The 23702-nt window shown below is 33.8% G+C and overlaps 1 protein-coding gene and 1 long non-coding RNA gene across 44 annotated transcripts in view; one reads left to right on the top strand and one right to left on the bottom strand.

Moving 5' to 3' along the window:
• LOC147577441 (uncharacterized) overlaps nucleotides 1-16329 on the top strand; it is a 32812-nt gene extending 16483 nt beyond the window's left edge. The window contains exons 2-3 of the long non-coding RNA XR_015240551.1: nucleotides 1292-1502; nucleotides 14137-16329. This is a non-coding gene — a long non-coding RNA (uncharacterized LOC147577441). The remainder of the gene's footprint in view (nucleotides 1-1291; nucleotides 1503-14136) is intronic.
• Nucleotides 1-23702, bottom strand: part of ZBTB20 (zinc finger and BTB domain containing 20) — a 780465-nt gene that overhangs the window by 731375 nt on the left and 25388 nt on the right. For 6 of the 43 annotated variants that reach the window (XM_086676305.1, XM_086676309.1, XM_086676303.1 and 3 more), the window contains exon 1: nucleotides 4637-9340. The exons of the other annotated variants lie outside the window; for them this stretch is intronic. The gene's annotated coding sequence lies outside the window, so the exon portion shown is untranslated. Of the gene's footprint in view, nucleotides 1-4636; nucleotides 9341-23702 lie in introns of those variants that run through there. 43 annotated transcript variants of the gene reach the window in all.

The following is a 23702-nucleotide window of genomic DNA, read 5'->3' as shown; positions in this document are numbered from 1 at the left end:
CAGAAATTAATAATATCCCCAGTTTCCATCTAGTAACGAGATAGGTCAATGAATTCAGCCATTGCTCCTTGTCTCAATATTCCTACTTGGAAATCAGTAGCTAACTTTCTCCGAGTTAAAGCAGTTATAAAAGGGTTGCTTTGGTTAACTGAACTGTAAAACTGCTTGGCTGGAGTTTCACTTGAGTGTCAAAAGACTCCCTAAAGGTAAGTGCCATGCCCTCAAGCTGATTACTGTCAAGTGAACTGCAGAATCACCAAAGGCTAGATCCTGGAGTAGAGGAAAGGTTCTGAAACCAAAGTTAAGCAGAATTTGCACACCACTTAATTATTATCACAGTCGAACAGCTAGAGTGGCAGAAAAGCCCTTTTTTCTTATGGGCCCTTGAATGTTGTCCCCAGCATCTGTTGTAGTGGTTACTACATATACTACAGTAATGATAGATGGCATTATTTCCTCCCACAACCTTAAAAGCTTGCCTATGATAAAATCAGAAGTAAAAGAGCTCAAAGAATATATTTTTGATACATTAAATGTAATTGGTATCAATATTATTTGATGATTAAATGTAAAATGACTATGTTACAGGAAAACATAAATTCAGGCATTCTCTAGAATTTCTTGATACAGATATTGCCCTTGGGTTTTTGGTAAAGAATTAAAAGGATTTTACTAGCGATTTGACATTGGCTATAATCCCTGAGGATTCTGCGAAATGCCAGAAATTACTTAAGCAATGAAAATGCACAAAACATAAGTCTGTGAGAAAATTACACATTTCAAGTTTTGCCAAATACCTATGCATCCTATACAGAATTTGAAAGTTTGGAACAAAGAATCAAATGGCCAATGATACTCTAGTATCATTATAAATAATACCTAATGATTATACAAGGTAACCAAAATGGCTTATACAGTATGAAAAAAAAAAAAACATCTGAAAGAGTTGATTTCTAAGTTAATACTAATGCTTGCATGTATACACTTACTCAACTGCTAGGTGTTTATTGTCCTTGTTGTAGGTGAACTATAAGTGATATTTGATTTCCATAATTTGCTTGTGATAGTTACACAGCCATAAAAACAAAACTATTTAGATTTTCTTTTCAGCGCTATGCAACTTTTCATGCTAATAAGATTCTTACTGGTTAAGGAACTTGAGATGGATATACTATTTTACTTTTTTCATAGAAGTTCGGTATATTCTCCAGTGACAACTGTAGTTTGTTAAAATGTATTTGTAAAGTGGCCTGCAAGGCAAATCAGCTCTAATATCCTTTATCAATTTTAGACCTAAGGAGGCCACCTTTGAGACTGAAGAAGACTGGAACTAGCAGCATTCAAAGAATGTCCACATCAGTCCTTCCTTTGCCAGAAAGGATCACTAATTAGCAATATCAGCAATATCCACACACCTTGCCAGACCCTGGGACAACACATTTGCTCAGAGTCTGAACTTGGTTTCCTATGTGGTAGCATGGCCAGCCCCTACTCAGACTTGGGTAAGTCCATGAACACATCCACTGATCATTTCTGTATTTGTAGAAAGCCAGGACATGTGTAGATAATCACACAATTGGATATTTATGAAGTGCCAGATTTTATGAATACGGGAATTTGTTAATTAGCACAAGGACTAATCATTAAAATTCAAAAATAGATAAATAAACAGGAATGCCATTTATTTGTTCACATTTCAGAGGAAAGTATGCAGCTGTGATCCTTTTGATGAATGTAGACTTCTGGAGAAAAATGTGAAGAAGTAAAGTATCTGCAAGTTTTAAAATCTTAATGAGTAAAATCCAGGAAATTACTATATAGTCTTTATATTAAAAATAATCATAGTAATTCTTTCCTTAAGTTAAAAAAAAAAAAAAGTTAAAGCCAATGTGTGCTTAGCATTTGAATTATACTGTCTTGCTATTCCACTGTTTTTGGTCCTTTCCAAGGAGCCAAAGCTAATTTTTACCACACAGAAGTTAAAAAGCACACACACGTCACTCTGTACCAAATTGTTTTAGCTGTAGGGCATGGCAAAGCATGAAATAACTGCTTTAGAGCACTTCCTCATGTGGGTGTGTTAGATAACTGTCTGCTCCAATATTAAAATGAACCCCACTGTGACCTGACCAAGACATCAGGGCTCTCAATAGTCTTCATGTGCTGACAGGAAGGGGCCACCATAACCAGTAAGGCTACTTAATGACTTTTCCGGCACCCGATAGACCTGCAGTGACACACACCTTTCAGCTTTCCAAAGCCCCATCTAGCAGAGTACACTGGTTTTAAGTTTACTTATGCACATTTTACGATGTTCTGTACTATACAGACTTTGACAGTCCCTCCCCAAAGAGGCCAAGATTATTTTTCATACTAAAAATATTTTATACCTACTGAAGGCCAACAGTTATAATGCAAAGGAAAACATACGCACATTCTAAAAATCAAGCCAACCATAAATATGACTAAATTTTTGCTTTCTTATATTCTTTCTAGAAGGTTAAGATAAATTTTCATCTCCTAAAAGCCTGTCCATTTTTTGTTGGCTTCTCATTAACATAAATATACTTAACATGAAATTTTTAAAATGTCATATCTGCAAAGAATCTGTGATTTCTTTACCCATACCTGTGTGAGAATATATACATACTTTCACATATATGCACACAGATATCTCCACACATACACATAAATAGAAAAAGAATTGTTGATCAAGAGATACATGAAAGATTTCTTAAAAAAAAAAAAAAAAAGGTAGAATTTCAGATAGTCCTCACAATGTTAATATAGAAAATGACAGGTGCATGAGACATGCACACTTCTGACATGACACTTTTTTGTTTTAAAACAAATTTTTGGGTCAAGAGTTTGAAATGGAGAAAAATCACATTTGAAACAGTATATACTATGTACCATATTAACATGCACTTTCAATAGACTCCCCCAAAAACTTTCCCTTTAAATCTTTGGGGGAAAAAACCTCTGACAAGACCTGAATGTACTTAGTATTTGTTCTGCTCTTGGTCAAAGCTGTCCTTTCCAGTTTAAAAGACACTTTAGGCAATAGAAGCAAATTAAAAGTCTCCAAATAAATTTTTAAAAAGAAAGGGGGAAAAAAAGACTTTTAGCAGTAAAAGTTCACCACCCTCTTGGAATAATGGATTTTTAATAAACATTTTGCTAGGTTTGAACCTTGAGAATATGTTTGGGAATCTGCTCTAGCGTCCCAGGTGGCTTAAGAATATTGCTTTATGGACTTCTTTGTGTTGTCAGAGAGGCCTAATGGAATTAAAAAAAAAAAAAGTCTGCCACTTCTATTAAATAAATATTTTATTACGAAAAAGGTGATTGTTATTATCAAAGATCTTTATAGATCAGTGTCCATTTTTTATCATTCCTCCTGTATATGCTCAAAAACGTTTGCGTGTCTTACTGACTTAATTTTTATCAAAGGAATGGCAGTTTTACTTTCGGACAAATCCAAATAAAACTCCATTAAGAGTCCATTTCAAATGGACCTATTTAACTACTCTTTTGAATTTCGAAGAACACTCTTCTGGGAAAACTGTTCAACAATGTCAGCTAGTTGTGAAATGCAACTTTTCCCACCATAAAAAAGAAAAAAAAAATAAAGGAAAAACAAAGCACCTCAGAACTATGTTTGAAATAACAAATACATTATTTATAGTTCCCGAAATGTTCAATGAATCCTTGCAGTTGTGCATAAGATGGCCTGATACACTTCATAGCTTCCACTTTATAAAAAGATAGCCAGCCCCCACCCTGTCCTCCCCAAGCATAAATACACAGTAACATACTGAAAAGAAACTGTCCTAGGATAAAAACTGTTTGTTAAGAAAGTTTGCATTCTTACTAACCACAGTGATATCCCTATAAATGCAAAAGTCCATCTGCAAAATAAAAGTTACAAAACAGAGTACCTTGTTCCTTTCAAAATACACCCCCCAGATGTAACATAGAAGAGTGTATGATGATAAAAATAATTTCTAGATTCTTACCCACCCTCAGTGACTACCCCTCACCTTACAGCCAATGCCATAAAATAAATATGCTGGCAAAAAGTATTCAACCTGCTTCAAGGATTTAAACTGTAAATATGGACTTTAAACTTCAATGTAAAACAAAGAACAAGAGTCTCACTTTAGTAATACCCGCACTGGCACTGCAGCTAAAACTCATTGGCACATAACTAACAAAACCCAGTTAGCAATAAATAAGGACAACATGATATATAGACAGACAGATGGAATTGCATAAACAGACAAGAAAAGCAAAGAGACTAACAAACATACGGAGGGGTCTGTTATAAAGAGTGAAAGATACTGATTTATCTGGTACTGTAGTGAGAAAAATAGGTTTGTTTGTAATTATTTTTAAAGTAATTAAACTGAATCACAGGGGCACACCCTTAAATAAGTAAGAGGAAAATTGGTAGAGGGTAGGCCTCCTATAAATGTTCCAAATTTCAAGCTAGCAACAGCTCTGTCAAACTTAAATCTGGAAATTAAAATTCAAGGGAGAAAGAATAAAAGCATTGGGGGCTAAAGGAGATGATAGGTAGAGGGGGGATTGAGGAAGCAGGCATTTTTTTTTTTATGAAAGTTGTCTGCCCTACCTTCTTCCCCAGCGCTGAGTTTCTCTTCTCATAATCGGTGTCTCCCTGGAAGTACAGTGTGAGTGGTAATGACTGCCTGCCTCCCTAATGAGTCCATTTTCCTGCTCTTGATGTTGTGTATATACACACACTGCAACCTACCTTACAAACCACAGAGACGGGAAGAGAGAGAGAGAGCAAGAGAGAGGGAGGGACGGGGGGGGGCAGAGAGGGAGAGAGAGACAGAGACAGAACAAGCGAGAGAGAGAGAGAGAGAGAGAGAGAGAGAGAGAGAGAGAAGAGGAGGAGAGAGAAAGAAAAACAGAAAGAAACAGAGAGAGAAAGGCACAGACAAAGCCCTCCTACCAGACAGCAGACAGCCCTCCTTCCCCTATCCAGCAAAATGCAACTCGGTCTAATGCAGCAACAGGTTCAGTATTGCCAGACTAACAGAGTGAAAAAGGTATATTCTCTATATCATTACTGCTTGCAAATAAACAGTTTAAGAGCAGCTGGCTCCACCTTCTTTATTTATGCTCCATTATGAGGAATGTATTGTTTCAGTTCTGGCACACAGTACATGTAATTATCATAAATACATTTTTGCATATTAGCAGGAACTAGTGAAATGCATAGCTTATTTGTGCAATCTTTTAAAATTTTTTTAATGTGAGAAGAGTGTCAACAAATCTGCTCTGACAAAAGCCTAGTAATGATTTTAAAGTCAGAGGCAGTCTTAAAGGAGGCTCTGAAAGAAAGACTCCATACAATAGGAAACTGATCTCAGACAAAACTGATAACTGCAAAGAAGAAATCATTGCTCAGTAAATAAATCAAGACCATACACACAATTGCAGACAAAAACAGAATTAAGTTTAATTAAGTACTAATAGACTAGTACTCTAGAAGACTTAGATTGGTTTCTTATTTGAAGCATCTATCTGTACAAATATCACAATGCATTGTACTCTGTGTGAACAGGTGCAATGCATATAGTACATAATGTTACAACAACAGAAATAAATCCCATTAGGAGCTTCTGTCATAAATAGGACAAGATTTCAATGAATATGGGTCTGAAACCATAGCAGAAACCCCTTGTTCTTTTATAAGGAGGGAAAAATAAAATTAATCAGTGTTTCTAAATAAGTCTTCCTTAAAAGGGAAAAACAAAACGAACCAAAACAAAACTGTTTTTCTTTGTCTGATATACGAACCATTTTTTTCATGGGCTAGAACCAAAATACTGCTGGTATTACACTCCCCACCACACTATGTGATCCTCACACCTTTTCTCTACTCCCAGGTGACTTTTCCTCCCTTAAGTGATATATTTGCAGCTATGGAATTACAAACATCAAAAAACAGAACAAGTTTCAAGCTCTTCTTCTTGTCCCCAGATTTTTTAAAACTATACTCTGCTTGTCTACCTACACATCCACCTTCCTTAAAATATTTCTATACAGTTTGGCTGTGTGTCACTATGTGGGACTTAGAAACATCACAATAGAAGTTAAATATTCTAAAGAAAATTTACACAAAAATGAAAAATGTGAGTGCCTCTGACCTACTTAAACCCTGAATCTGGGCACCAATAATTAATTGCATATTAAGTATATTAATTTTAAAATCATCCTTTTTATATGGTTTTGTGTTTTACCATGCTTCAAAAATTAGAATACGTTCCTCTGCATAAACAAAACTACTGTACCATATAAGCATCAATTCCTTCCTTTAAAAGCCAGTTTTCAGTTAATAAAATAAAGAACTTAATCACTTCAATATATAACTTATAGATCAAGTCTATCATGAGCTGATTCACAAAAATATTTTAGAACATCAGTTATACCTTGGGTCATTACGTTGGTTCAGAATGGAGATAGGCATTGATTTAGCTATTATAAGGGTAGATAACCTATAGAACAGAAATTAGAAGATGCTGTCTAGCCACACATTGTGCAAACTGTCCTGGGAAATTCTAGTAGGAAACCAAGAGTCCAGCCCTCCACTCTCACTGAAAACCACTAATTCTAATTCTCAGGTGCTGCTGCAATAGTGTTTTACCCCTCACAAGGGTGGTTGCGTAACAAAGAGGGGACAGATACACAGGAAAGGGGATGTAATAAAATAAACAGATATGCTTTTGGTCTCACGTCTTAAGAAAAACCTTTCTAAAATACACTCAGTGTTGCCTAAGGTACCAGCACGCATCTCACCCCTTACTGCTCAGCCTGGCAGTTCTGTTTTTCTACTATTGCCCTATTGTTTCTCTGAAGCTGTATTCCAATGTTTGAAGAAAAATGCCACTTAAAAAAGCACACAGGCCTCACAGTTTGACAGACTGATTCAAATTAGATATAACCATGTCCTGATTTTTAAAATAAGGTTCTAGGTATTTTTGTTTTGTATCGTTTTGTTTTAACCCAAGGAGAATAAGAAGACATTATTTGATTTCCACCAGCAGGAGTCAAAAGGAATGTAAAGGACCGTGAAAGCTATTCCCCTTTTCTAAAAAACAACTAGCTAGTTGAATTTTAAAAAGAAAAAGAAATATTTTGGCTTAGTGCAAAATGCACAACACCTCAATGCTTTCTCCATATCTTCACACTTTACTAGATTCCAAGCACAGTAAGTGGCACATTCTTAGTATTTTCTGGAGTTCAAGATACACTCTCCCCGCTGGGACGCAAGACCCATGCACTGAATTAACCATAGCACCATGTGAAACAATAATCCTAATTGACTATCAGACTCTGGAAGTTATAGTTATTAAATTAAGTGGTTTTGTATGCTGATATGCCATGGAGCAATTTCATCTGGTAGAAAGATCCTAGAGTGGGAGTTAAAAACTGGTTTTGGTCTCAGCATGGCCACAAGTAGATTGTATGCCCTGCGCAAGCCATGAAACCATCCAAATGGAAATGAAGTTTCCACTTCTTCAAATAAAAAAATAATTAAATTTAAAAGGAAGGAACTGAAGTAGATAACATAACAATGATTACGATGATAGCTAATGCTTAGGTGGTTACTATTTGCCAGGTCCTCTTCAAAGTATTTTTCATTTATTAACTCATTAAACCCTAGTGACCCTATGAAGTAGAGATTATTTTTAGTGGCACTTTCAGATGAAGAAACAGAGAGGTTAAGCAATTTGCCTGAAAGCACACAGCAGAGGAGTAATAGCATTTGAACCCAGCCTGTCTGGTTTAGAGCACAAGTTTAATCCCTGCATCCTACTCTCTCCCAGTATCTAATGGCAGCTAAGTCCCCATCTAACCACAAGATTCTGTGCTTAGGAGTCAAACTCAACACATCCTGACGATTTCTCACATCTTGCTTACTAATACAGCATAGTACAGATTTGCTCTTCTAATTTACAGAGTTCTCAACACATCTGGTTTAAGAGTCTAGCAACTCTATTTAAAAATTTACATAATCCATTCAGTTGCCTTTCTTTGTTTCCAAATGTCCATAAATATGTGCTTCCATTTGCTTGAACTGAAAAACAACCTGTAATCAACAAGTCTATCAATGTATAAAGCCTACTTGCATTATATATAATTCCCATAGATTATTTGCTTAAGTGCCCTCTGTTTAAAAAACAAACAAAAATTTTAAAAAATCTACATAGTCCTTAAAGTTTCCTTAGTTCAGGTATCAAATATCTAATACTAATGCAAATAATTGCTTTAAAAAAAACTAAATAAATAATAAATAAAATACAATAAAAAATACCGTTTTCCAATAGCCTGAGAAAAGCGTGGAAAAAGCAAGGATTCAATTATACATGATTTGTGAGAGATGCTGAATAACCATCATTAGATTTTACACACTTGGTTTTAACTTTGAATTATTTAGAGATATATTCTGAACACTTTGATACTAATGACTCATTCTGCAAGAAAGAATTTGCCCTTGCTCTGATCTTTGTGCATTAACTAAACATGGATTATATGCCCACTCTGTGCCATTCAGGATACTTGGGGGTAAAAAGTGAAGATAAAACATATGATTTAGTTTCTGCTTTTGAAGACTTCACAGCCTGGTTGGGGGACAGACTTGCAGCAAACAATATTAGTATAAGCAAATAATCTTGCCATTACATGGCGTGATATCTCATGTAATGCAGTGCCTTAAACTTTGTGCTTCTCCCTCAGAATAAAGTCCAACAAAATAAATACCTAAATTTAATATGTGCCTTATGAAAGACATGTGTACGCACGCACAAGACAGGGACTAGTACTAAGGTTAGATTGGAGACAAATGTGGAGCAAAGGGAGGTACTGGAGACAAATGGTTTATTCTCTAGCAGTGTAGTTTATAGACCCATTGAGTACACTTTATTCATTGCCCCCAAGGCGCCTAGAAAAGTCTTCTACAAGTACACAGTACATGAAATTCTTAAATGATTGTGGAAATCAGTGATAGATATTAACCTGGAGCATACAGTTTCATTAATTTTAGAGTCACAGAGTACTCTGGGAAATGAACACTTCCGAAAGTACATGAAGGGTGAGATTTTTTTTTTTAATCTTGTAGACAAAAAAATTCAACTAATTTCAAAAGCATTTACCACTATCCTGAACACACTTTAATCAAGTCCTTTTTCAGACATCTCTAATGTTTTTATATCATGTGAGGCTAAACAGGAAAAAAACGTTGAAACATTTTAAGATTGTTCAAAGGAACATTCCCAAAAGAGAAGGGGGAGTAGTTAAAAAAAAAAAAAAAAAGTCATATTGCAATGAAGGACAGAACAAGTTTTAGCCCTGGTACATGGTTGGAAAAGCAAAGACTGGGGTAATGGGTCAAAATGAGTAAGTGCTATACTAAGTACTGATTTTGTCACTGAGGCCACCATCATAAAGTAATTCTATTGTGGTATATATAATTAGACAATAATCCTTAATTTGAGTCACCAATTTTAAAACTGTGTCCCAGGAGTCCCAAGAAAAACTAGAAGAGCCTGTAGATAAATCATAGTTTCCTAGTAGAAGACCAGTAGTATGATCCTTAAATGGGAAGAGATACATTTCAATTCTAGTCAACAAATATTTAAGTTTTAAACAAAAACAAAACATTACATGAAAACTACATCATTGGGAGTATCTTTAGTATGCCCTTTGCAGTGCTACAGTCATTTTATCTTTTAATATACTTCCCATTGCCATTGGACTGAAGGACCCACCAGAACAGGGACTCTATTTATCAAGCTTTGACAGCCTAATATCTGGAAGAACACCTGGAGTACAGTTAAAGCTCAATAGAGCTTTCTTGAATGAATGAATGAATGAATGAATGAATGAGTGAATGAATGAAAAAACAAAGCAACAATATATGGAATTTATAAACCTTGGTTAAATATTTTAACAAACTTGGGTTCTAAGGATGATATAAACCACCTCTAAATAGCATTTAAACTTTTTAAATTATATATAAAACATATTCTTACTTTAAGATCTTGTGAAAAATGAAAATGGTACCAAAAAAGTAATACTATTCAACTTCTCTCTATGTATGAAAAATTTTTTAATAAAATGTTGAATAAAAAAGTATTGTCCTATATAGCTAGCAGGATTTTAATTTGAATAATCTCTGAGAAGAAAATTCAGCTTCCCTTCACATTTCACTTATCCATTATTTCTTTCACTTCTACTACATAAGTGTTCAAGTATAAGTTGAAAGTTGGCCTTAAAATTCCTCATAGGAGAGAAACAATCCCTTTTCAAGAAAACACTTTAGTAAGCTGGTTAAGGTCAGAAAGTGGGTGGGAACTGAATAATTCTTCTTGTGGTGCCAAAGTGTACTCCATAAGAAACTAATGACAATTTGAAGGCAGGGGAGCATAGAGATGACAGAAGAGGAGGAAGAGAGGAGAATGATAAGAAAGAAAGGTGGGTAGTGAGAAATTCCCAATGTCAAGGTGGCCAAAAGATTTTTCTAAAAAGAATGATGCCTAATATTAACTTCTAAGACATTTACATTTTGCCAATCTTCTTCTCTTCAAACCTTCTGGAAAGCTTGCACGGCTTTGTTTACTAGTGTAATGAGGAGCACAAGGATGGAAAATGAAGGTACTGTGATAAATTCATCCATATACTGTAGCCCTTGCAAACATAGAAGCTTCTTAGACAGACCAGAGTTCCAAGGAGTGACCAGTGGCACTGTGAACAGTGGTCAGTAAATGGTGGATGGTGAATAGCAAAAAGTCAAAAGCATGTTTAACAGAATGACTCAGATATAGATATGAGTCAATCACCTTTTCCCACAAATATACAGGAGAAATACGGTCAGAGAGAAAAAGCGTATAGATTAATGTCTGAATTACAATTTATTATAATTTAATTGTTAATACCTCCATCAATTAAATGATATGAATATCTCCAGAAACACAGGAAAAGAGTACCTTCGTGACACAATAAATTTTAAATCAAAGGGTTAAAAAGCATTAAAATGTCATTTGCAATATCTCCCTCGCTCTAGAAAAATATTAGACATGTATACTACATGAACTTTTCCTGCTCCCTGCTCAATCGTCTCTCTTAAACAATCTAGGACAGTGCTGGCAACTGTCTTTAAAGTTTCAACACTTACATAATAATTTATTCATATGTACAGGTTATATTCAATACACAAGGAAAAAGAAACAGAAACTATGGCATGTGTTCTATAGGAAAAATAAAAGTCACATAGAAGATACATAACAGGGGCGCCTGGGTGGCTCAGTCGGTTAAGCGTCCGACTTCGGCTCAGGTCATGATCTCGCGGTCCGTGAGTTCGAGCCCCGCGTCGGGCTCTGTGCTGCCAGCTCAGAGCCTGGAGCCTGTTTCAGATTCTGTGTCTCCCTCTCTCTGACCCTCCCCCATTCATGCTCTGTCTCTCTCTGTCTCAAAAATAAATAAACATTAAAAAAAAAAAAAAAAAGATACATAACAGAGGCATCTTAATTGCTAATAGCTGTTATTTGTCCAGCAGATTGGTGAGCTCTCCACCATCGTCCTTGGTGATTCTACCTGCAAAAACTCCATCTTGTTCTTCTGATCTAAAAAGGTGCTACTGGGGCGCCTGAGAGGTTCAGTCGTTTAAACGTCCGACTTTGGCTCAGGTCATGATCTCGTAGTTCGTGAGTTCCAGCCCCAGTTGGGCTCTGTGCTGACAGCTCAGAGCCTGGAACTGCTTCAGATTCTGTTTCTCCCTCTCTCTCTCTGCCCCTCCCCACTTGCACTCTGTCTCTTTCTCTCCAAAATAAACATTTAAAAAAAAAAATTAAAAAGCTGCTACTATTAGAAAAGATTCATTCTTAAAATAAAAATTACCACTACTACATGTGTCAAGAACTGTGCTTAATGCTACTTACGCATGTCATTGAATCCTCCCTACAGCCTTGTAAGAAAGGTAATATTAATGTTCTCATTTATAGATAAGGACACTGAGGCTCCAAGTCACCTAGCTACTAAGTGGTAAAGTCAGGCCTAAAATCAATCCAATGGAATTTATGAGGGATAGAGGGAGAGGCTTGACAAAATTACTTTAAAAATGTTCTAGAATAATAAACTGGTGGTATTAGGAAGATTTTGAAAAAAGACTAATGGTGGGAAACAGGTTTGAGGGCACATGGATTTCCCAGATAATTTCAATACTTATTTCACATATTTTGAGAAAAATCGTATTAATTGTCACAAAGTAAAATTTAAAGAAAGGATAATGAAGAAAAGCAGCATATAAACAATGTTCAAAAGTGATAAAAGAAAGCTACCATGAACCAGTTTGATTAAGGGGTTGGAAACATTAGTAACAATCTGTCCAGTAATATTGAAGCCAGTTATTAATAATAGAGTCAGCATGACAACAGCCTGCTAACTCCTCTGAGGCAACAGGCCACACGGATGATTCAAAATGGGTGGAAACAGTATCTCTTATTTTTGTTTAAGAAAGCCCATTTGACCCCAATAACTTATAAGTTTACAACCACAGCCTTTTAAACATATAAGGACATATCAAGTTTTTAGAAAAGAAGCTGCGTAAAATCTCAATCTTTTTCATTTCTATTAATAACAAATACAGAAATATCTTATTAATCGGTGTGTATGTGTGTGTGTGTGTGTGTGTGTAATGTATATATTATACATTCTGGTGTGTGTATATATATATATACATATATATAAATATGTAAATATTATAAATATTTATATATATTTATATATGTAAATATATGTCTGGCACATGTATATATATACATTTATATATATAAATATATATATATACATGTACCAGACATGTTTTGCAGGATTCTTATGAAATAGAAATTTTGAAATGAATTATATTAAGTAAAATGTTATTTTAATAGTTATATCAGGTATTTCAAAATTATCAAAAGTATCAACATAAATGCTATTTCATGTTGAAAATCCATAAATCTAGGCTTATGTCCTACTCTGTTTCAAACTGACGACATTATATTACTTAAAATGTAATAATGGGATCTTTCAAAACACAAATAGTATGTCCAACATCTGTTAAACCTATATAGAACAGGAGCCTAAAAGAAGTGTCTCACCAATTGAGGAAATAGTTTTACTAGTAATCAGTAAGAGAGGAAAACTGCCCATAATTAAATCTGTATTAATTATGAAAAGGGCTATGAAAGAACTGAGTCGTCATTTTATGGAGTTCATTTTAGAAATTTAGTGGTCTGCTACTCCAACACACACTTCTTATGATGTCATATCTAGAAGTCTGCAATTGAAATAATTGAAAAACACTCTAAGCTAATAATTAATAAAATGCATGTTGTTTTTGCCTAAAATAACTAAACTTCACCTACACTCTATCCACCAATAAGTGCATTAATTCAATGTGCCACTAAACAATTTATGCTTTAGGAGTTTAATCAGATGTTTAAAGTATATTTTATAATAAAATAATAGATATTATAAAACATAATATTAGGCATTATAAATTAAACAAATTCTGAAGTCTTCAGGTGCTGCATTTTCACTATCGTTATTACTTTAAAAGTTAAATTAATAAATGTATAGAAATTAACAATAAATCAGAGGAGATTTTAGGAAGTGGTGGATGATATACAAAATATTTATGACTGAAGGTCTGGGCACAGACCAATAATAAATGTCACTGTAACTAATCAAAACAAATACTGACTGTAAATAAATGATACAGTGCCAGTGTTTGCTTCCTGAATAACAACGCTAGCTTTAGATAACAAACTAGAATACATTCTAAAACAAATAAATAAAATTTGAGGATGTAGTTTTACTACTGCTATACTCTAGAGCAACGGTTTCTCCAATTTTTAAAAACTATAGATCCCATCATTAAAAAAATATTTTAAACTCTACAACAATCATTTATCTGTTAGTTCCCAACTGCATTCCCACCCCTTCCATAGTCTTCTGTGTTGGAACCTGAAAACTACATTTCCCAGATTACTTTGCCAGAATGAGAAACCCTGGCAAATGATCAAAGAACATTTTTTTTTCTTCTTTTGCTTTTGGCATTAGCAACCTCAACAAAGGTACTTCAGCAGCCTCTGCAGTGCAGGGCTCTTGGGATCTGGCTCTTAGGACTGCTGATGGCAGCACCAGTACTGCGGTTGCAGAACAGCACACGCTCTTAACAGCCTTGGCAAGTAAAACAGCATTGGTGGAACCGTGGACTGCTGGGCTCTTGCCATGTCAGTAGGAGTGCGGGTGCCTGGCTTCCTGCAAAGAGTGGCAATGATGAATCCAACAGCCACAGCAGCAGCAGTGCTCCAGCTGCCTCTGCAGCACAGTGCTTGTACGCTCCGGGTAACAAAACTTTCCCTTGCTTTCTGCAGATATTCATTGTTACATATCATTGCCACTGTCTTTCCCTTCCATCAGACTTTCCAACACATTTGTAACCAATTCTCGGATTAAAGTCTCTCTGTCTTGAGTCATTTCTGTTTTTCTGACTGGGCACTGATCAATATAAGCGCACACCTCAATATATATAATGATTTGTAAGTTATAGACTTATACTACCATGTTATATACATTACAGAACATATGAATAAGCCCTTTAAAGGATAAGCACTTTAAAGGATAAGAAAACAAGAAATAAATGATGCTTTTAAATAAATTTTAATTTTGTTGTTTTTATTAGCAATTTTAAAACATTTTTGCTCTCACTAAAACACAACACTTTAGAGTAATTTGGTTAAATATTTGCCATTCTTTATATCTTAGCTTGGTTTTACACTTTGTGACACAGTCACGTGAAGATCTGTTACTACAATCCGGTTATTGTGATACCTGCTGGAATGGTCACGGTGGGAGAAAAGCCTCACAAAATAATAGAACCAAACGGAAGAAGGGCATCATTGGTTGTGCTTATTAAATCACAATACTCAATTTTCAATCTCAACCAACAATTACGTTGAAGATTTTCTTGAAATTTGCCTAGTAAATTTTCATCTTTCCAAATGTCCATGAGTTGTTCTTATAAACTAAAAGGTATTTGTAGTATTTTTTTTATTAAAAAAAAAAAAAGAATTTTAACGCCTCTTTAAAGATTTCATTTGGAAGATTTTGAAACAAGTTATAAAATTCTATTCCAAATTTTAAAAAGTTCCCAGATACAGTTTTGATACAGTTTTTCAATTATGCAGAAACTAGAGTTTTACAATTACATTGGTTTTGGCAACAAAATCACATTATAATGAATATAACTACAAACATTCAATATGAAAATGTTCTCTCCATACCCTGAGTCATTACCTTCTCAACTCATTGTTAGTATCACTAATACTCAGCCACTGAATAACCAGTGAAACTCCAGTGGTGCAAATAATATTCATGTCCACTCTCCATCTTATTACGAACTATCATAAAAATTCTACGAAAATTTTAAGATTCTTCTATATTTGATGTATTTTCTACTATATTGCAAAGCATCTGTTGAAAAAAAAAATTAACCACATCAATGATATCCTACAGTACCCATGTATACTTTTGACTTTGACTGATTTGCTAAAATAAGTTGCTTATAAATGATGAGTAAAAGAATTTCATGTGTAGAAGTACCTCTGTAATCTTACCTAGAAATCTTTTTTTCCATTCCACCCAAGCCCTCCGAAGCTCCAAAACTATGTTAACACAGGTTTTTCAGTAGGCATTGTTTTACTTAAAGAGTATTTTGAGGCTTAGCAAGTATCTCCCCCAGCAAGCCTTCTAGTGTTTCATAAAAATGTAGTTCTTTGTAGTAGTGAAATTGAGCCTAACAAATACCATTTGTTGAAATATTGGAAGTATCAGTACTTTCATTTAACTATATAGTAAACCATTCACACTGTATAATTTTTTCAAGGACTTATTTTTTTTAATCTTCAGCAATGTTTTCTATGCATCTTCTAACATTTGCTGACACATAAATGTGATATAGTTTTCTGCCACTTATTCTTCATGCATTATTTCAGTCACTTTGGCTCAGGGCACATCATACACTAAGGGTGAGGTTCATCCTTAATGAGAATGAATATAAGTATACATTTCAAATATGTATATTTGATCATTATTTTTGGCTGACTTGTATTCTTGTATCTTGATCATTGATGTATTCTTGATCATTATTTTTGGCTGATTTATTGTCAAATGACTAAATCGTCATTGTTTTTACTTTATAATATAGCTGACATGTGCATAATATGTATTAAAGATACTCTTGTTTAAATATGTTTGACTATTATTCTATCTTTGTTCTGTTATTTTTTTTAAGTCAGTTGTCTGTTTTGTAAGAGTTAGTTTAGTTAAAACTGGATAGCATAAACTGTGATTCCTCACAACAAGGCACAAATAAAATTCAGTACCCCCAAATCTTAAAGCAAATCCACTCCCACTCTCCCTTCAGGATACTTTGCACAATGCATACAATGCATACAATGCATATGATTGATACTTTGACATTGCCAGCACCAATCTGCACACTAAAGATTAGTAAACTTTAATCTTAGTTTTGTTAAACAAAAAATATATACATAAAAGTTTTGATTATCTTCTCAAATCCTAATATGTCATCCTGCATATTCCTTAGGGCACATGCTCACTGTTTTTGAGACTACTGTTCTACAGTATGAGCCTTGAATTCAGATCTGAATAATACTTATTGACTATGTATCCTTAAGCAAGTTATCTATCCCTGTCTTTGTATAGTTCATCTATAAAATGAGAATAAAAATAGCTATCTTATAGAATTGCTTTAATGATTATATTTGATAATAGTAACAGATAATATTTGTTGACTACCTACTAAGCGGAAGGCATTATTCAAAGCACATTGAATGCATTAATTCTTGAGTACAGTGTCTACATATAATGAACACTTGATAAAAAAAAATAGTTTTCTTCCCCAGGAAAGACAGAGATTAATTGTACAAAATCAGTAATATTTATTAAGGCAAATAGAGTTGGTTGTTTGCATACTTATCCCTTCCACAAAATTTCAAGTTTCCTGGAGGCAAAGTTATGTTATAGCCATCCTTATATCTTAATAGAGTGCAAAGTACAATGCTTTGAATGTATTAAGTGCTCAATAATTAAATAAATGTTGTTGAATGAATGTACATAGGATACCACCATAACTTGCTGTTTGTTGTTTGTAAAATGTCAGCCAACTCCATAACTGACAGGAATGATCAGTTAACTGCACATGCACTGCAAAACACGCTATTGTTTTATACATACTCCATTATACCTTTGCAGTAAGAACAACACTCTCCACAATTTTTGAAAATACAATAACCCTTGATTATTTGTATAAACAGATGAAAAGTAAGGTATGGATAATACAAAAGTAATTTCTATTTGGATTTTGACGTGTGTTTCTATATTTATATTAAACTATTGATATGCCTAATATTCTATAAAAGAGACTGCATGTGAAACAAAATAAGCTACATTATGAAAAGCTGACTTAGAAGGAAGTTGAATGCAATTTAGTTTCTGTGATCTTTCCCTTTATTTAACTCTTCTGTGTATGTAACCCACACCACTTTGATTACTCAAACTACATGGAACTTTCTATTTCTCAAGCCCTCCCCAGAGGATAAGAAATGTTTAAATGTTGCTTTTCATGGGGATATTTTCTGTGTAAAGTAGGCACTTGTCATCAGTGAATCTGAAATCATGACTGCCTATATATTATAAAAAATCAGTTAAAAGACATTATGAAATACACTATTTGCTTCACTTAAATTAAGAATTTTCATTTTTTATAAAATATTTTATTCATTTGTGAAATGCATTATAAATGTTCTTCATGACTTTTTTTCAGGTAAGAACCTGAGGTAGAGAAAAACCAGCTGGTGATATACTTAATCACATGTGAAATCTCACAAAGTTTTCTATCCAACTCATAATGCTGTTATAAAGGGAAAAAAAGCAAATTATTTTCAAATATTTAGAGAAAGTAAAGGAAGTAATAATAAATGCAAGGCATCACTGTATCTTAATGAGAAACTAAAAGATTAGCTTTTCATCTTTCTCTTAATTATTCATGAATAGTACACCCCATCTCTAGGTGTACAGAAGGTAGAGTGTTTAGGTAGAAAGAACATGGGCTTTAGAGTCAAACAAGCGGAGTTTGAATCAAGCTCCTGTATTTACTAGTCGTGACCTGAAATAAGTTATTCATTTTCCCTGAATTTCAGTTTCCTCATTAGGGAAAATTGAGCAAAAATATTCAATGAAAACAGATACAAAGTGTTTGACTTATAGTGAAAATTCATTAAATGATAATCCATTTCCTCCTTTTATTCCTAAACCAGAGGTTCTCAATTTCTTTTTTGTACTCTGGATCTCTTCTAACTAGCAATGATTCACATCAAAAATTTATATTTATTTTTCTATCACATAACAGCTTAAAACATTTCTTCATATCAACTACTGAATTTGATCTTCACTGTCACCCTGTGAAGTTACTTGACATTATCCTAATTATTCACAGTAATAAATTGAACTTCAAAGAGAGTAAAGAATTTGTACAAGATCTTGCAAGTAGTAAGTTACAAATTGAACTTTCACCTACCATTCCATCAAGGCTGGTTACCCAATTACTCAAAGGGAAAAAAAAAATCCTAGCCAGAAGTAACAAACAGAATGCTTTATACTAAGAAAATTAAATCTAATTAATACATATTATTAAACTATTTACCTGGGCCCAAAGTGAAGTAAGGACATATTCACATTATTATCACTACTGGTTCTAGGACCTGAGAATTGGTTGGTGCAGCCAAATATTTTAGTAACACTTTCCTAGAAGATAGGTTTTTATGAAAAAACAGTGAATTAACGAAAATATGAAAACTTATAATAGCTAATCTGGTTGTTCATTGTAGAAAATGACTTTAAAATAAGATTTAGAGTGTAACTTTATATTTTTCAGTAATACACTAAATGTCCCCAGTAATCAATATATTTCTTCCCAAATGACAGTATAAGATGAATAAGTTCTGGGTAGCAAACATACAGAATAGTGATGATAGTTAACAATACTGTATTGTATATTTGTAATTTGCTAAGAAAGTAAATCTTAAGTGTTCTCACCACAAAGGAATAAAAAAGGTAACTATGTGCCGTGATAGATGTGTTAATTACCTTGATTGTGGTTATTTCACAATGTATACGTATATTAAATCATCACATTGTACATCTTTTAAAAATTCATTTTGTACAACCTAAATATACATAATTTTTATTGTCAGTCATACCTTATTGAAGCTAGAAAAAAAATTAAAATAATAAAAAATACAGATAATCTTAAAAAAAAAGCAGTTGTCTCTGAGTACTGAAATCATGTACTTTTTTCCTATAAACTTTTCTGTATTTTCAATACTTCCTATGTAGTACATATACTATTTTTATAGTTATAAAATATCTTAATAAAATACCTCTTCATCAAAAACAAACAAAAAAACCCACAAAATACTGAAAAAATAGGTGTGTCTAAAATATTGGGTGGGCCATTCAAACAAGATAACCATTTCATCCAACCAACTCTGAAGGAACAGCTAATTAATCACTTAGATGATCAAAGAATCTCAACAGTACACTTAAAGAATCATTTATTTGAGCCCTTATCTTTCCTTGTATCTGTTTCTTACTTATTAGGAGGAAATAAGAGCATAAAAATTAAAGGTATGTGGGTTCTTGATTCTGACTGCTGAAATTCAAATCTTGGCCCTACTACTTTAGACAAATCCTTTCAATATCATTAAACCTTTTGTCCTCTTCTTTAAAATGGGGGAGGGGCAGCTAGGTGGCTCAGTAGGTTAAGCTACAGACCCTGGGTTTCCTCTCAGGTCATGATCTCAGGGTTCCTGCAATTGGGCTCAGCACTCACAGTGTGGAGCCTGCTTGGGATTCTCTGTCCTTCTCTCTCTGCCCTTTCCATGTTCACTCTCTCTCTCTCAAAATAAATAAATAAACTTTAAATTAATTAGTTAATTTTTATTGATTTTATTAATTCATTAATAAAATGGGGGAAATAACAGTACCTATAGAACAGGTTTTCATGATGATTAAGTGTGACAATCTAAATATTGGTAATAAGTAGCATTTATCAAGCACTTTATCAAATAGTGAATACCATGTTAAACATTTTATATATATTATCTTATTTAATAATCATAAAATCCTGTAAGTACTATTATTATCCCATTTACAGATGAAAAAAGTGAGGCCCAAGTCCCACAACCAATAATAACACTAAACCAGGATTTACATTCAGCAGACTAATTCTAAGTACAAATGCTTAGAGGCTAAATTCAATAAGCTTAATGCCAGGCACATAGTAAGCATTTAATAAATCTTATTTTGTGCTCTGTGTTTGTTTCTACTTCACCTAAGTGTCAATTTCTTATTTAACAGTTCTAAATTGAATGAAGTAGTTCTCAAAGACTGCTATTTCAGGATTCCTTGGACTTACCCTACTGAACACCACCATTCTAAAAAGGGATTTTTAGGGTGGTGAAAATACTCTTCATGATATTATGATAAGGAATATATGACATTGTACATTTGTCCAAACCCACAGAATAACATCAGTGGTAAACCCAAAGTGAAAAAAAAAAATGGACTTTGGGTGATTATGATGTGTCAATGTAGGTTCATGCTTGGTAAGAAAAAAAAAAAAAGTACTATTTTGATGAGTGATGATAATGGAGGAGGCCATGCATGTGTGGGAGAGGGGTATACAGGAAATCTCTGTACCTTCCTTTCAACTTTATCATAAACCTGAAACTGTTTTAAAAATATAAAGACTTTAAATGTAACATGGTATCCTGGACAGGATCCTGAACCAAAAAATTATATTAAATAAAAAAAAACAAATCTGAATAAACCAGAGACTTTAGTTAATAATAATATGTTAACACTGGTTCATTAATTGGAGCAAATTACCATACTAATACAAAATATTAATAATAAGAAAAACTGGGTATGGGATGTATGAGAACTCTGTACCATGCTCTCATTTTTTCTGTAAATCTAAAACTGTTCTAATAAATAATATTTATTTGAAAAAAAGATCAATTAAAAAAGTCAATAGAAGGGGCACCTGGGTGGCTCAGTTGGTTAAGCATCCAACTCTTGGTTTCAGTTCAGGTGATGATCTCATGGTTCATGGGTTCAAGCTCCATGTTGGGTTCCATGCTAACATTGTGCAGAGCCTGCTTGGGATTATCTCTCTCTCCTGCTCTCTCTGCCCCATCCCTGACTCACACTTTCTCTCTCTTTCTCAAAATAAATAAATAAACAGTTTTTTAAAAAGTCAATAGGCATTGTTTTGGGAATGCAAACATATGAAGTGAAGACTTGAGTAGGATGTGACCACAAGGATGAATTTAAGTCAATGACTTGAGTCATTTAAGTCTGTCATTTAAGACAGAGTGTCATAGTACCTTAATCTAGGAAAGGAATTTTTTTTTAAAAAGTAGCTTTGAATGGTTAAAAGTCCCAAAATGACAAATTAAAGACAATTTCAGATTAGAAGATTGTATGGAGTAAAATAATTACACAGAATCATTAAGCTAGTTCATGGAAAGCTGCGACTGAAAACTCTTCACTCCCAATCCAGTGCTCTTTCTACTACAACAGATTGGTGCATTAGCACATGTTTGACTCAAGGCAGTAATTAAGTAAACTGAAGGGGGGAAGAAAGTGACAAAATGGAAAACCTTTGAATCAGACTCAAGTATTCTAGTTAGTATGGCAAGGAACAGCCACAATTTCAAAATGGCTTTAACCAGAAAAGAAACAAAATAGACTAGACATTTGATAAGGGAGGAAACATTGGAATTGAAAGAAAATGATGGCAGGCTCCCTGTTTGTTGGTTTCAGATCCAAGCTTTTGCCTTGAAGGTAATAATTCAAAGTGCTTTAAAGCCTGGACTGACTATACTAAATAACATAGAATTATAACCTGTTGAGATAAGATCATTTTATAGTCTGTACCCTGAAATTCCCAAATTCATATTATTTCTAACTGGGCAACAAACCGATTGTTGGTTGGGCTAATTTATCTTATTTTTCTGACTGCATTAAAAAAAATTATCAAAATTTTCAACCATACAAAAATAGCATATAATAAAGGATTTCTCTTGTACCCATTATCCAGTTTCAATAATTCGCAACATTTTGCCTATTGCCACCACCACCTTTCCCCCAACCCCAAAGGGACTGAACTCACTTAATATGAAGAACAGAACCATCTTTGGGAAAAGGAAAAAGGATGGAGGCAATGTTTTCAGTCTGTCATCCATTGAGACTTAAACCAGAAAGATTCCAGACTTTGAGGCAAACAAATATAAACCAGGGATAATAAAGTGAAAGTTTGCTAGCAGGGTAGTCTAAATATGTTATTCAAGAATCAATGGAACTGTTGTCTTTGTGGAAGGAGGATATTTTAAAGAATTATTTTCCAACTTTTTAGTTTGACACAAACAGGTGGGGCAAGAATGATTATAAAGCTTCATTGAGATTATAGTTTCTAAAGATGATTTTAGTTTTGAGGAACACAAAGTTTAATTTCATCATCATGTTTACATTCACACAATCACAGACCTACCATATTCCAATAAGCACCTAAACAAAGAACAGTTGGCACTATTTACCAAATTTCAATATCACCAAGACTCAGTTTATTTTGAGAGCTCAGTTTATTTTTATAGTAAAATATTTTCCTATGAAGTCTCTTTGTGTGCTTGAGAATGTTTTCCCATTTTTAGATTTAAATTATTTTAAAATTAGAATATATAGTGACTTTGTCAAATTCAATGGTCTTTTTGTAATCTTAATGAAACTACATATTTATGGACCCTGGAGGATTCTTCCACACATTTAGAATTTCACTTCAGTTTCCTGTCTAAATGTTGAAGGCAGAGACTATTAGAAGCTGGCTATGCAGCAAATATAAGTACATCTAAAACATCTTCATTGAAAAGAAAACATGAACGTTATGCTGAACTATTTCAATTTTCATCATGAAACAAAAGACAAAAATTAGCAGGTAGAGATGGGAGATGATGGGGAAAGGGGAATTAAAATGAAATAAGTAGCAAGGCTCAACTGAAGTTTTAAAGCATGTATCTAAATGCAGGTGGGTACTTTGGTAGGAAATGTGGGGCAGGCTGGACAATGAGAATATCCACCATCTGACCCAATAAAGTTACACTGGTCTTGAAAAATACACACATACATACATACATATCAAGATACACATTCTCCTTCTCAAATCTGAACCTCCCAATTGGCTTTAGATTGCAAATGGCAATGAACAGAATTTATTTCTTTCCTCCATCTTCATTAGCAAAATGTTAACATGTAGCTGTTTCTTGCTTTCCATTCTTTCTTAAATTATGAAATTTTTCTCAATCAAAAAATTCCTTCCTATGTTTCATATAAACTAAGCTGTATCTCTGACAGTCCTACATCTCTCAGGATATCCTTAGTTCTCCACAGATTTTAATTCATTCAATAGTATCACAGCCCCATAATGCCTTTATATGCCCTGGTTCTCCAAAAAGTCCAAGCTCAGACTTCTCCAAAGAACA

The sequence above is a fragment of the Puma concolor genome, chromosome C2 (assembly GCF_028749965.1).
Source record: "Puma concolor isolate L17-30 chromosome C2, mPumCon1.1.hap2, whole genome shotgun sequence".
Lineage (NCBI taxonomy): Eukaryota > Metazoa > Chordata > Mammalia > Carnivora > Felidae > Puma > Puma concolor.
Note: the sequence above shows the minus strand (reverse complement) of the source record. Positions and strands in the feature narration are given on the sequence as shown.